Below are 13,439 nucleotides of genomic sequence, written 5' to 3' on the forward strand. Positions count from 1 at the left end.
GCACTCAATCCAAATAGTCCGCAGAGGTCTGTGAAAGATACCTCATAGTATACTTTCTGCACTACGAATGCCAGAAAACCTTCCTGATGGCTATCATCGGGACGGGTGACGTATGCGGATGCTATGAACTGGCGTACCAACTCCGGATAAGTGGGTTCCTTGAGGTTGCATAGTTGGCCTAGACCCATGTTCTGGAACAGTCCTTCAATGTCTGCTTTGATTCCCAATATTGTCATCGTCTCAGGACATGCTAGTTGTGTAGCCGGAACGGCTACCTTCTTCATGTTGTTGTAGTGGGTGGTATCAGACTTATCCCACTTCTTTGGCCTTTGCTTCTCCAGCTGTGACGAACCCGCTTCTTGTGTGTTTTTCTTTGCTGATGTTTTCGTGCGCTTCATTCTCTACAAAATAGAATCATTGCTCTCAACATGGTTATAATCAATTAAGAACTCAAAGCAACATGAAAATGAAAAGCGAAATCGAGTTGTGATAAAAAAAACGAAATTGAAAAAAATTCTCTATCCCTAAATCATCTCAAATCATGTTCCAAACTCGTTGATCACAGACAATTGTGTTCTATTCCATGTTTAAACATCTGTTTCATGCATATTTGATCAAGGAATCAACACGGAAATAAGAAATTCACAAAACCCAAAAAATTGCTCAAGAACACGATTTCAGAATGTGGAGATTCGCGGAGTATACCTGTCTTAGGGTGAAGACGAGTGTAGGAATCAGGTAGAGCTCGAAAAATCAAGTGGAATAGAGCCCAAAATTGTTCAAATCGGATGATTATAGAGAGAGAAAGGGGGGGGGCGAATTATAGGGGAAATCGGAGGGGATGAGAGTTCTAAGGTTTAGATCCAAAAAAGGTCGGGTTTTGCCTTATAATTCTGTTTTCCGAACACGCATCGATCGATGCGTTTTGTTTCTATAACGCATCGATCGATCACATTCTTACGGCCCGGGCCATCTTGGTAATCGATCGATGCGTTTTTGTTCTATAACGCATCGATCGATGCGTTTTTAAAAAAACATACAAGATTTTCCGAGGAAATTCCGAGGAACAATTCAGATTGTCGATCGATCGATGGGATACTCTCATCGATCGATCACAATCTTACGGCCCGGTCCATCCTAGTAATCGATCGATGCGTTTTTGTTCTATAACGCATCGATCGATGCATTTTAAAAAAAACATACAAGATTTTCCGAGGAAATTCCGAGGAACAATTCAGATTGTCGATAGATCGATGGGTTACTCTCATCGATCGATCACAATCTTACGGCCCGGTCCATCCTAGTAATCGATCGATGCGTTTTTGTTCTATAACGCATCGATCGATGCATTTTTAAAAAAACATACAAGATTTTCCGAGGAAATTCCGAGGAACAATTCAGATTGTCGATAGATCGATGGGATACTCTCATCGATCGATCACAATCTTACGGCCCGGTCCATCCTAGTAATCGATCGATGCGTTTTTGTTCTATAACGCATCGATCGATGCATTTTTAAAAAAACATACAAGATTTTCCGAGGAAATTCCGAGGAACAATTCAGATTGTCGATAGATCGATGGGATACTCTCATCGATCGATCACAATCTTACGGCCCGGGCCATCTTAGTAATCGATCGATTTGTTTTTGTTCAAAAACGCATCGATCGATGCGTTTTTTTAAAAAAAATTACGTTTTGAAACCCCAAACACTAGTTCGTCGGAATTTCCTCGGAATATTCCGAGGAAATTTCGAGGAAGAAGAGGGTTTCCTCGGAGTTCCCTCGGAATAATCCGAGGAAATTCCGAGGAAATAGGGTTTTTAAACCGAAAACAACGTTTTGCCGTTTGAATAACACCTATATAACCCTTATTAAGTGTCTTACGTTCATTATGAAGTCAAAAATTTGTTCCTTACCGTATAATTAACACTTTTCCGATTGTATGAACGAAATCTCGCAACATAAGAGAAACACTTATACCTTTTAATGAACGGTAAAGGGAATACTTTCAATTAGTTTTGAAATTTGTTATTTCATGGTTTATGCTCATGTATACAAAGAATCCTCAATGGTATGCATTACAATTGTATAAGAAATGAAATACGGCAAAAAAAATTGATGTTTTGAAACCCCAAACACTAGTTCCTCGGTATTTCCTCGGAATATTCCGAGGAAATTCCGACGGATATTTTACTATCTGTCGGAATTTCCTCGGAATATTTTCATTTTACCGGGCAAATATTTCGCGAAAATTGAAATTAGAATTCCGACGGAATTCCGACGGATAATGTCCGTCGGACCCTAGGTTTTATAACCACGAGCCCCTTCTTCTTCCCCATTTCTCTCTTCTTCCTCTGCGCGACTCCTCTCTTTCTCTCCGGCGATTTCCCCCTGAAATCCGACGATATCTCCGGCGATCTCCCTCTTCTCTTACACAAATCATGTAAGGACCCTATCCCACTCTCTTAGGTTCTATTTGTTAGGTTTTTGTGTAGTTTTGATAGATTTTTGTTAGGGTGATTGGTTAGGATTGTGATTTGGTTGTATAATAGGTTTAGAATTGTGATTTGGTTGAATAATTTGTTTTGTTGAATTGATTTAGAATTTTTTTATAATTTTTTATTTTTTGTATTTATAAAATCGATTTTTGTATATAAAATCGATTTTTGTATTTTACAAAATGATTTTTCTATATAAATTCGATTTTTTGGATTTTACAAAAAAAATTTCTATATAAATTCGATTTTTTGGATTTTACAAAACATTTTAAATATCTATAAAACTTTTTTGTGATTAAATACTATTATTTGGGATTTAAAAATATTTTTCATATATATATATTATTAAAACTATTTTTTTGTAATTATTAAACAATTTTTATTTATTAAAACTATTTTTTGTTTATTAGAACTATTTTTATATATTTATTAAAAAAATTTAATATATATAAATCTTTTTCTGTGATTAAATTATTTGGGATTTTTTTTAATAAAAAAATTAATTTATATATTTCTGTATTTATTATATATATTTTTTTAATTTACAGGTCTCATGATGATCAGACCCGGCCTCGACAGCGTCGTGGTCGTGGTGGTACGGGGAGCCAGTCTCGGGATTCCAGCCATTTTCAGGATTCCCCTTCGCCCCACAGCTCCAACCATACATCTCCCTCTGCTGCACCCGCTCATGCTCCTCTCGCTCCCGCTGCTGCATCCGCTCCTGTTCCTCCGGGTCCTCCGGGAGTGATGAGGGTTGCGGAGTTGGTTCAACAGCCCGGTCGTGACCATCTTCCGTATCTCACTCCGTATCCACATGGACGGGGTCAAACATGGTAATTAAACATTTTTTTTTCTTTAAATTTGGATTCATTATTAACCGTTTGTTCTTTTAATAAGGTTCAACCGATCCGGGAACGGGATCAGCGCATGGATCAACCGTATGATGTACTCGGCCCTCGACAGTGGACATCCGACTTTCACTCACTTCCCAACCGACAAGCAGGTTCTGTGGTTTCGTCAGTTTGCGGTAAGTATTCTAATTTTTTACTTATATTTTTAATCTTTAATATAAATTTTCTACTAATTGTGTTTTTTTTCAGCAAGAGTTCAACTGGAATTCCGATGAGACGCTCTTTATCTATCACCACTTCGTCCATAAAGTAATGGACAACTATGGGAAGCAGATCCACGAGTGGAAGAAGAAGTGGGAAATCAATAAGGTTCGATTTAATTTATTAAACAATTTTTTAATTTATTAAACTATTTTTTAATTTATTAAACTTTTTCTTTTTTTTTAATTAAAAGGTCCCAAAGTCGATGAACGACACGGTCTGGAAGGAGTTGTGTGCGCATTGGGATAAGGAGGAGACGAAAGAAACTTCTTCCACCAACTCCACCAACCGCAGGAGCGACCGTAAAGGGAAGGGCATCTACAAGCATAACTTGGGTGCTCAATCTATTGCCACTCTCGGAGATCGCATGGTAAGTTCAACCGCTTTTTCTTCAATTATTTGAGTTTCAGAATTTAAATTTATTGTGCATTTCTTCTAATTTCTAATGTTTCTTTAATTTTATGTTTTTTTTCAAGGCGGAAGAAAATGATGGCGAGCCGGTCGATGATCTCGCCCTAATGAGGAGGGCGTATACCAACAAGAAGACCGGCCAGATTGATGACGGTCTTGTGAGGGACGTGGTCGACCTGGTCCAAACTCAGGTGGTAGACGAAGTGTCTCAGCTTCAAACCGAGGATGACGCTTCGACGGCTTCGACCAACTTGTCCCGGTTTCGAATCAACGAAATCGTTGAATCCGTAAGTTTTTTTTTTTAAAGTTCAATTCATTTATTTCTTGGTTTAAATTTCTAAATTTGGCTTTTTTCTATTCAGTCGGTTCCAAAGAAGAAGGGACGTTTGTTCGGTTTGGGTCGTCGCACCCGGTCGGTTCCTCCTTCTTCTGCACCACCGCCCTTTGTTGATCCAGAAGTACTTACGGCTCAGTTGAAGGACAAAGATGATCGAATATCTTTGTTGGAGACCCAGATGGCGGCTCAACAGGCGGGCTATGAGGCACAGAGGAGGCTGAACCAGCAAATGATGGAGATGATGCAGAGGATGTACCCGAACGAGGTGTTCCCGGACGTGCCAGACCCGTAGTTTTTTTTTCCCCAATCTCGGAATGTTTTATTTTTATTTGTGAAACTTTGAATATTAATTAATATGATTTCAATTTTACTTTTAATTTCATATTTTCGAATTTAAATTTCAGAAATTTTATTTTTTCAAAAAAATTAATATTTTTTACATTCCGAGGAAATTAATTATATTTTTCACTAGATCGATCGATGCGTTTTTGAACAAAAACGCATCGATCGATCCGTTTTTTTAAAAAAATATAGCGAGGGACATTTCCCTCGGAATTTTCCGAGGGACAACTCCCTCGGAAAATTCCGAGGAACGGATCCCTCGGAATATACCGAGGGAACAGTTCCTCGGAATAAACCGAGGAAAAAGTCCGTCGGTATACTCCTATCGATCGATGTATATATGTCCAAACACGCATCGATCGATGAACTTCCGAGGAATTATCCCGACGAAGAAACCTCGGTATATTCCGAGGACTTTTCCGACAAACAAGGGATCCTCGGAATTTCCTCGGAAATTTATTTCCTCGGAATTCCGTCGGAAAATTCAGAGGGATTTCAGAGGAAAAAAGAAATTCCGAGGAATTATTTCCGACGACGTGTTTCGTCGGAATTTCGTCGGAATAACGATATTCCGACGAAATTCCGACGATTTTTTCCCTCAGAATCCTTGATGTTTTCTTGTAGTGTCATAATCACAAACTTCATATTTTCGAGTTTCTTCATTAGTGAATAGTCAAAGATGTTTCTTTTTGCTCATATTTGGAGTTTGGACGGTTGAAAAGGTTGGAAACGAGCTTTACACAGGAAAAATGTAACTATTTACATGATTTTCGTTCTTTTTCAGATCTGTGTCGCGACGGTAGACTGTTTTGTATGTCTACGCCTCCGTGGAGACTTACGATGCAGTCTATTTGTCAACGCACGGGTTAGTTTTGCAATTGACTAAACAATTTTTTTTTCTAACGCAGACTTCCCCAGTAGTCTCCGTCTTTACCTTTGACAACAAAAATAAAACTTTCGGTAGACTTACTAAGACGTCTACCTAAAAGAGGTTAGTTTTTCATTTGACCGAACTTTTGACTTTTCAAAATAGACTTCAACGGAAGTCTACAAAATGTAGACTGCCAACAAAGTCTATAAAAGGTCTGTTCTGCATTTGACCAAAACTTTCACTTCGTTGAATAGGTTAGTTTTGTGTTTGACCAAAAAGTTTAAAAAGCAATCAAAATTTTATTAAATTGTAGACTTCATATGCAGTCTTCTTATCTTAGAAAAAAAATGTAGACTGCATATAAAGTATATTTCTTTTATTTTGGTCAAATGCAAAACCAACCCGTCGGATTTGAGAGTAGACTTCACAAGAAGTCTACACACCCGTAGACGTTCATTTCAATCTACTGATTGGAAGTCAAACTTGGTCAATTGCAAAACTAACCTCTTTCAAAAAAATTCAAACATGTAGACTGCATATGAAGTCTGATTCTGAAAGTCAAATCTTGGATGAATTCTGGTCAATTGCAAAAACTAACCTTTTTAAATTGTAGACTGAAATGAAAGTCTACATGTACAAAATCACAGCTTTTTTCAACTATAGAAAGCAACCCGTAAAATGGTCAATTGCAAAAACCAACCCAAAGAGTAGACCTATTTTACAGTCTACGTCTGTAAACTGAAACGAACGTCTAGATCTTCAGAGACTGAATATTAAGTCTGCATAGAAAAATCTATAAAAATGTGAATTTGTGTATTATTCATTAAGTTTTTTTTAGTTTTTTTTTGTTTGATAGTGTGTGTTAGTTAATCCTAATGGGTTTGAGTGATTTTGAAAAGAAAATATTTTATAATTATGAAAGTGTAATTCATTTGATTTGACAATATTGTTAGCTAATAATTGTAGACGTATTTGTAAGTCTTCGTTTATAGTTTTATGAAACATGAAATATTTCTTTGCTGATTATGTAAACCTGTATTTTTTTGCAGGAAATGGCTCAGATACGTGTTGTATACGGAGAATGAGTGGTGAAAGGCTCTTTGCGGGATTTTGAGGTCAATAATCGGAAATGAGGGAGAATGTTTCTTATGTCGGGTGGTTTTACACATGGTGAACTTCTTGAAATGGCACTAGAAGATTATGGTCTGGACAAGAAAATCGAGAAGGTGGTGCTAACATATTCCTTACCAGACGTCATTTTACAACAAATGGCTCCGGATACTCCTCCTATGCATGTCACGAATGATAGACAAGTGCGGAAGTTGATCGAGTTAGCTAAGACACACTTTGTACGCCTTTGTGTATCAAGTCAGAGCCAACTATAAATTTTTGGTGTTAGATAATAAGTGTAGACGTCTTTGTAAATCTACAAAGGTAGACTGCAGTTGAAGTCTACGTCGTAAATTCTATTAAAAGTGCAATTGTGTATTATTCATCATATTTTTTCATGATTTAATTATTTTATAGTGTATGTTAGTAATTTAATGGTCTTGGGTGAATTTCAAAAGTTAATGTGTTATAATTATACACTTGGAACTTATTGCAAAAAAATTTGATTAGTTTTACTCTTGAAACTTTTTGAGAATTTTGTATAGATTTTCTTCTTCTCACATGTGTGTTAGTTATTATTTTAGCCTATGGTGGTTTTACTTGTTTGGTTGATTAGATCTTGTGGAAAAATTGATATCTAACAAAAAATTAATAATATCATACAAGTGAAACACAACTAAAAATGAATACAATCTTTATAGATTATGCATTAAATAATTATTTAAAAATTAATATTTTGTTATGAGAAATTATTACAGAGCAAAATATTAAAAAGTATTCTTGAGTATGTTTGATTTTTCATAATCTTGATGCCTCAAATAAAGTCTTGAAAAAAATACCTGCAAAATAAGATAGAGTTACGAGAAAAACATAAGATAAAAAAATAAATCATATTTTAGTAGACTTTTTATTAAGTCTACGTAAAGTTATTGTTTAGTAGACTTTAGTTGAAGTCTACACTGGCGTAAAGTTTTCATATCTAAAAGTGTACATTTAGAAAATTTGAAAATATTCTGTTCTGGATGATATTTCAAAAATAGTTTTTTTTGGTCATCCTTGTAACAAAGCAAAAACATAAAGTATGAATCTTTAAATTTAGTTCATTATAAACACAAAATATCTTATAATGAATATATGTAAAGCTTACATTTTTGGGAAGATGATTTTAAAACTTTGGAAGAGAATACCTGCAAAAAAAAGATTAAAAATTAAAATCATATTTTGAGTAAGCTTCTAATGAAATATGCTTAAAATTCAAGGCTTGTAGACTTCTTTTCAAGTCTACCAGCCCTAACTTTTAAGTAACTTCATTTGAAGTCTACTCTATCAAAAAAAAATTAGATCTGAAATAAGTTAAATTCTAAAAAACTTTTAAAAATATAATTTAGTAGATAAAATAGTAATAATTAAAGACATAGAATTTGAATATGTAACTTTATTTTAATATAAATACTAGAACACATATTTAAAATCTATAGACGTAAACCTTACATTTTTGGGAGGAGAAGAAAACAACTATGGAAAAAAATAACTGCAAAACAAGATAAAATTATTAAAAAAATATAGAAAAGAATTAAAGTCATATTTTTGTAGGCTTCTAATGAATTCTGCTTAAACTTTGTGGTTTAGTAAACTTCATATGAAGTCTACTAGCTTTAGTAAACTTTTTTGGAAGTCTACACTGTCTGATAATTTTCAGATCTGAAAAAATCTATACATTTTGAAATTTGAAAATAATTTTAAATCTGAAAATACTTTTCAAAATAAAATTTATAAGATAAACTAGTAGCAAATTAATGCACAGAGCTTGATCTATAAATTTATTTGAATATAAACATATAAATACATATTTAAAATCTATTAATCTAAAACTTACATTTTTAGAGGAAAAATGAAATCCATGAGTGATAATACCTACAAAAAAAGATAATATTGTTAGAAATAAATAACATAAAAATACACATTTAAAATCTATAGATCTAAAACTTACATTTTTTAAAGGAGAAGATGAAAACCATGAATTATAATATCTAAAATGACAAGATAACATTGTGAGAAAGACTTGAGAAAATTTTAGAGAGAAAGAAGAGAAATGAGAGAGTTTTTGAAAGAATTGAGAGAATTTTAGGGAGAAGGAAGAGAGTTTTAGAGAGAAGGGAGAGAGTTTTAAAAACTTGTGCAGCCACTTTAGAGAGAGACTGTATTAATTTTGTTTATATAGGGAGACAAAAATGTAACTAGGTTAAAATTTACGATGCTGTAGAAGTCTAATAAAATTAAAATTTTGGAGTAGATTTTACTATAACATAGTAGACTTTTTTAGAAGTCTACTATAATGATTTCATTATTGTTGCTTATTCTTTATTATTTTAATAATTTTAATATATGATTTACTAAATTTATTTCTTTATTTTTTAATAGTTATAGTTTAAGATTTCATTTTCTTATTTTTAAGGAACTTAACTTAGTTTAAATATAATGATTTTTTGTAAAACAAAAAAAAAAAATATAGACTAAAAAGACGTCTTCAAATAAATAGACTTTATTGTAGGTCTACGATACCCTAAACCACAAATTTCAAACCCTAAATGTTTTGCTTGATAATCAAAAAGTCTCAATTATACAAAATATAAACTACTAAACATTAATATGCAGATTTAAGTTAATAAAACAAAATCAAAACAAAATCTAAAATCTAACCCTATGAAATCAACCACTAAAAGACATAACATGTTAGAACCTTTTGTTTCTAAACTATGAACATTGTCTAACACATGATAACCAAATTAGTATATATTCTTCAAAATTGTTCAATTATATGAAATTTTAATTTATTTACTTCATATTATCCATTATATTGATGATTAGTTAAAAATATCACAATAATTATTTTTATACATTTTCAAAATTAAATTATTAGATCAAATGAGAGTGTAGACTCCAAAATAAGTCTATAAGGTAGACTTCGTAGGAAGTCTATATATATGTAGACTTCTTTTATTACGTGTAGACTTCCGAAGGATAAAAACGTAAAATATATTTCTGTTTTTTTGTTTGGTCATAAGGGTTAAATAGTACTTTCACTATCCCTTTAGGTTGGCTTTGCATTTGACTGAAAGTGGGGTACACTTTTACATTTAACTTGAATATTTAGGTTGTTTTTCTAGAATCAAAGATTGAAAGTATCTCAATATAAAGAAATCACTCTTCTTTATTAATCTCTTATGGAAACTCACTCAAAACCACAAGCTCACAAACTCTCAATCTCTAACTCACAAGTTATGCCACACTTTGACATATCCTTTATATAGAGATTAAATATTCCTAATCCTATTACATAAATATATCTAGATAACTCCTAAATATATTATTAATCCCAATCATAATAGGATTAGGTATTTTACTTGCTTCTCAAGTTTCCTTAATCTTCAAGCTTATCTCAACATTCTCCCCGTTAAGCTTGAAATCATTCTTCAACAAATCTTGTATTCCAATCAAATCCTTCATCTCCTTAAACTTGATTCTTCCAAGAGCCTTAGTTAAAATGTCAGCCTTTTGTTGATCACCAAAGACATGCTCTACTATAATCCTTCCTTTCTCCACACACTCTCTAATAAAATGATATCTTGAGTGTATATTCTTGCTTCTCCCATGAAATACTGGATTTCTTGTAAGAGCTATGGCTGATTGGTTATCAATCCTTATCACTGCTTTCTCAACTGGTTGCTCCATAATTTCGCTGAGCAACTCTTGTAACCATATAGCTTGTTTGGCCGCCTCCGTACCTGCCATGAATTCTGCTTCACAGCTCGACAATGCAACCGTGTCCTGTTTGATTGAACACCACGTAATCAAACTTTCTCCAAGATAAAATATATGACCTGCAGTGCTTCTTCCATCATCGTAATCGATGTTATGACTACTATCACTATAGCCAATGATCTTGGGGATCCTTGGTACTGATCTCGTGAATATCAGACCAAGTGATGTCGTTCCTTTCACATATCTGAGACAAAGTTTCATTGCAGCTTCATGCGACACTTTTGGACTTTGCATATACCAGCTTAAGACCCCAACTGTAAACGAAAGATCTGGCCTGGTGTGTAGTAGATACCTTAGACAACCAACATTCCTTCGGTACTTTGTAGCATCAACATCCTATTCATCAATGGATTTCGCCAGTTTGAGTCCACTTTCCATCGGAGTGTGGGACAGATTACAGTTTTTCATACCACTCTCCTCTAGAATCTTTGACGCATATCTCATTTGATTTAGATTTATGTACCCTTCTTCCTGACTCACTTCAATTCCTAAATAATAACTCAGTTTGCCAAGATCACTCATCTCGAATTTAGAGGCCATCTCTACTTTAAACATCCCGATGACTTTCCTACTAGCTCCGGTAACAAATCATCGACATACACAGCTACTACAAGTATGCTTGCATCAACGGTCTTTCTGTAGACTGAAGCCTCTTTCGAACACCTTTTGAAACCAAACTCGAGTAGAATTTTGTTTAATTTGTGATTCCAAGCCCTCGGAGCTTGTTTCAAGCCATACAATGCTTTGTGAAGTTTGTAAACCTTCTTCTCACTTCCTTTTACTTCAAAACCTTCCGGCTGTGTCACATAAACTATCTCATTCAGCTCTCCATGTAAGAATGCTGTTTTGACATCTAGATGATGTACTTCCCATCCATTCGTTGCTGCAATACTCACAAGTAGTCTGATGGTTTCAAGTCGAGCTACAGGGACAAAAACTTCATCAAAGTCAACTCCATGCTGCTGTACATATCCTTTTGCCATAAGACGAGCCTTGTATTTGTTGATAGAACCGTCAGAATTTCTTTTGACTTTGAAGATCCATCTTAGGCCAATTGGTTTTGTACCTGCAGGTAGGTCAACTAGACTCCACACCAGATTTTTCTCAATTGATTTCAACTCCTCAAGACACGCATCTATCCACTCTTTGAGTTCACTTGCCTCCGCAAAGTTTCTTGGTTCTTCGTCCAAGCACATCAGCAGCATCTCTCCTTCTTCATCTGCCATTAAAACATAATCGTCAAGATACCTTGGTTTCGACGTCTGTCGCTCACTCCTTCTCAAAGGTCTGTCTTCATGTTCGCTATCGTCATCTTCATCATCAACTTGAGCTGTAGTTTCGTCTGAACCGTCTGGTCTATGATCTTCTGCTCCTATCTGATCGTCTCCATCTTCGTGTTTCTCTGTTTCACTCACGCCTTTAGTTGCATCAATGCTTTTAGCTATCCCATGATTGCCAAACTCCCCGAGTGTTACTTCAAAATCATTGTAGTTCTTTTGCTCTGCATCAATCTTCTTCCAATTCCAACCCTTAGTCTCATCGAAAACAACATCTCGTGATACTACAATCTTCTTAATGTTTGGATCATATAGTCTATACGCCTTAGACCCGGGCTCTGTTCCAAGATGAACAAGCATGCGCGATCTATCATCTAACTTCTTCAGATGAACCTTATCAATTTTGGCGAAGCTTATGCATCCGAAAACCCGAAGATGGTTTATGTATAGCTTTCGACCCCTCAAGACTTCATAAGGAGTTTGATCTTTCAGAGACCTTTTTGCTATCAGATTGATCAGATATGTTGCGTGTCTTACCGACTCTCCCCACAGATAATTCAGCATATGCATATGCTTTAGGATGCTCCTTGACATCTCCATTAATGTTATGTTTCTCCTCTCTACCACCCCGTTTTGTTGCAGAGTGTATGGTGCCGTAAGGTTTCTCTTTATACCTTTACTTTCACAATACGTACTGAACTCGTGAGAGGTAAACTCTCCACCACGGTTTGTGCGGAAGGTGGCTATAGGTTCTCCGACTTCTTGCTCTATCAGTTCCTTTAGCTTCTTGAATTTTTCGAAAGCTTCACTTTTCTCCGCAAGTAGGATTGACCACATATACCGAGTATGATCATCGATAACCACAAATATATATCTCTTTCCTCCTGGTGTGCTTGGCGAAATAGGTCCACAGAGATCTCCATGTACTAGTTCAAGTGCTTTGATCGCTCTATATGTTGTTGACTGCGGGAAGACCTGCCTTGCTTGTTTCCAAAGTAGACATGATGAACACAACTCTTTTATGACATTTACACTTGGGACCCCAATAACAAGTTCTTTCTGTATCATCAACTTCATCGTATTAGTGTTGATATGTCCGAGTCTGTAGTGCCACCTATTTGACTCTCTTATCTGACTTAGGTGAAGTTGTGTTGCTTCTCTAATTCCCATACGCACTTTGTAAAGCCTATTTTTTGACCGCTTAGCCGTTACCAGAAGCTTTCCTTGCTGATCACTCATCGTTAGGTAGTCATCTTTCAGTCTTATGTCACAACCTGACTCTGTTGCTTGACCGAGGCTAATAATGTTACTCCATAGATCAGGAATAAAGTACACATCCTTCATCCTTCTAGCTTCTCCATTCATATCAGTGAACGAGATGGTACCTTTTCCCTTTATATCAATCTTCGAATCATCGCCAAACCTCACTTTTCCTGTGACTGTATTATCCAAGACAGAGAAGTATCGCTGATCTCCCGTCATATGGTTACTGGCTCCGTTATCCAGATACCATATGTCTGCAGTATCCGTGTGTGTCTCGTACTTCTCAGGGTTGCAGTTCTTCTCATTGAGATACACCACCTCATGCATCATCGACTCATCTGCGTCTTGTGTATCAGTGTTGTCATTCTCTTGGGCTTCTTGGAGCTTTAGAAGA

This window comes from Brassica napus, chromosome C4 (assembly GCF_020379485.1).
Source record: "Brassica napus cultivar Da-Ae chromosome C4, Da-Ae, whole genome shotgun sequence".
Classification (NCBI taxonomy): Eukaryota; Viridiplantae; Streptophyta; class Magnoliopsida; order Brassicales; family Brassicaceae; genus Brassica; species Brassica napus.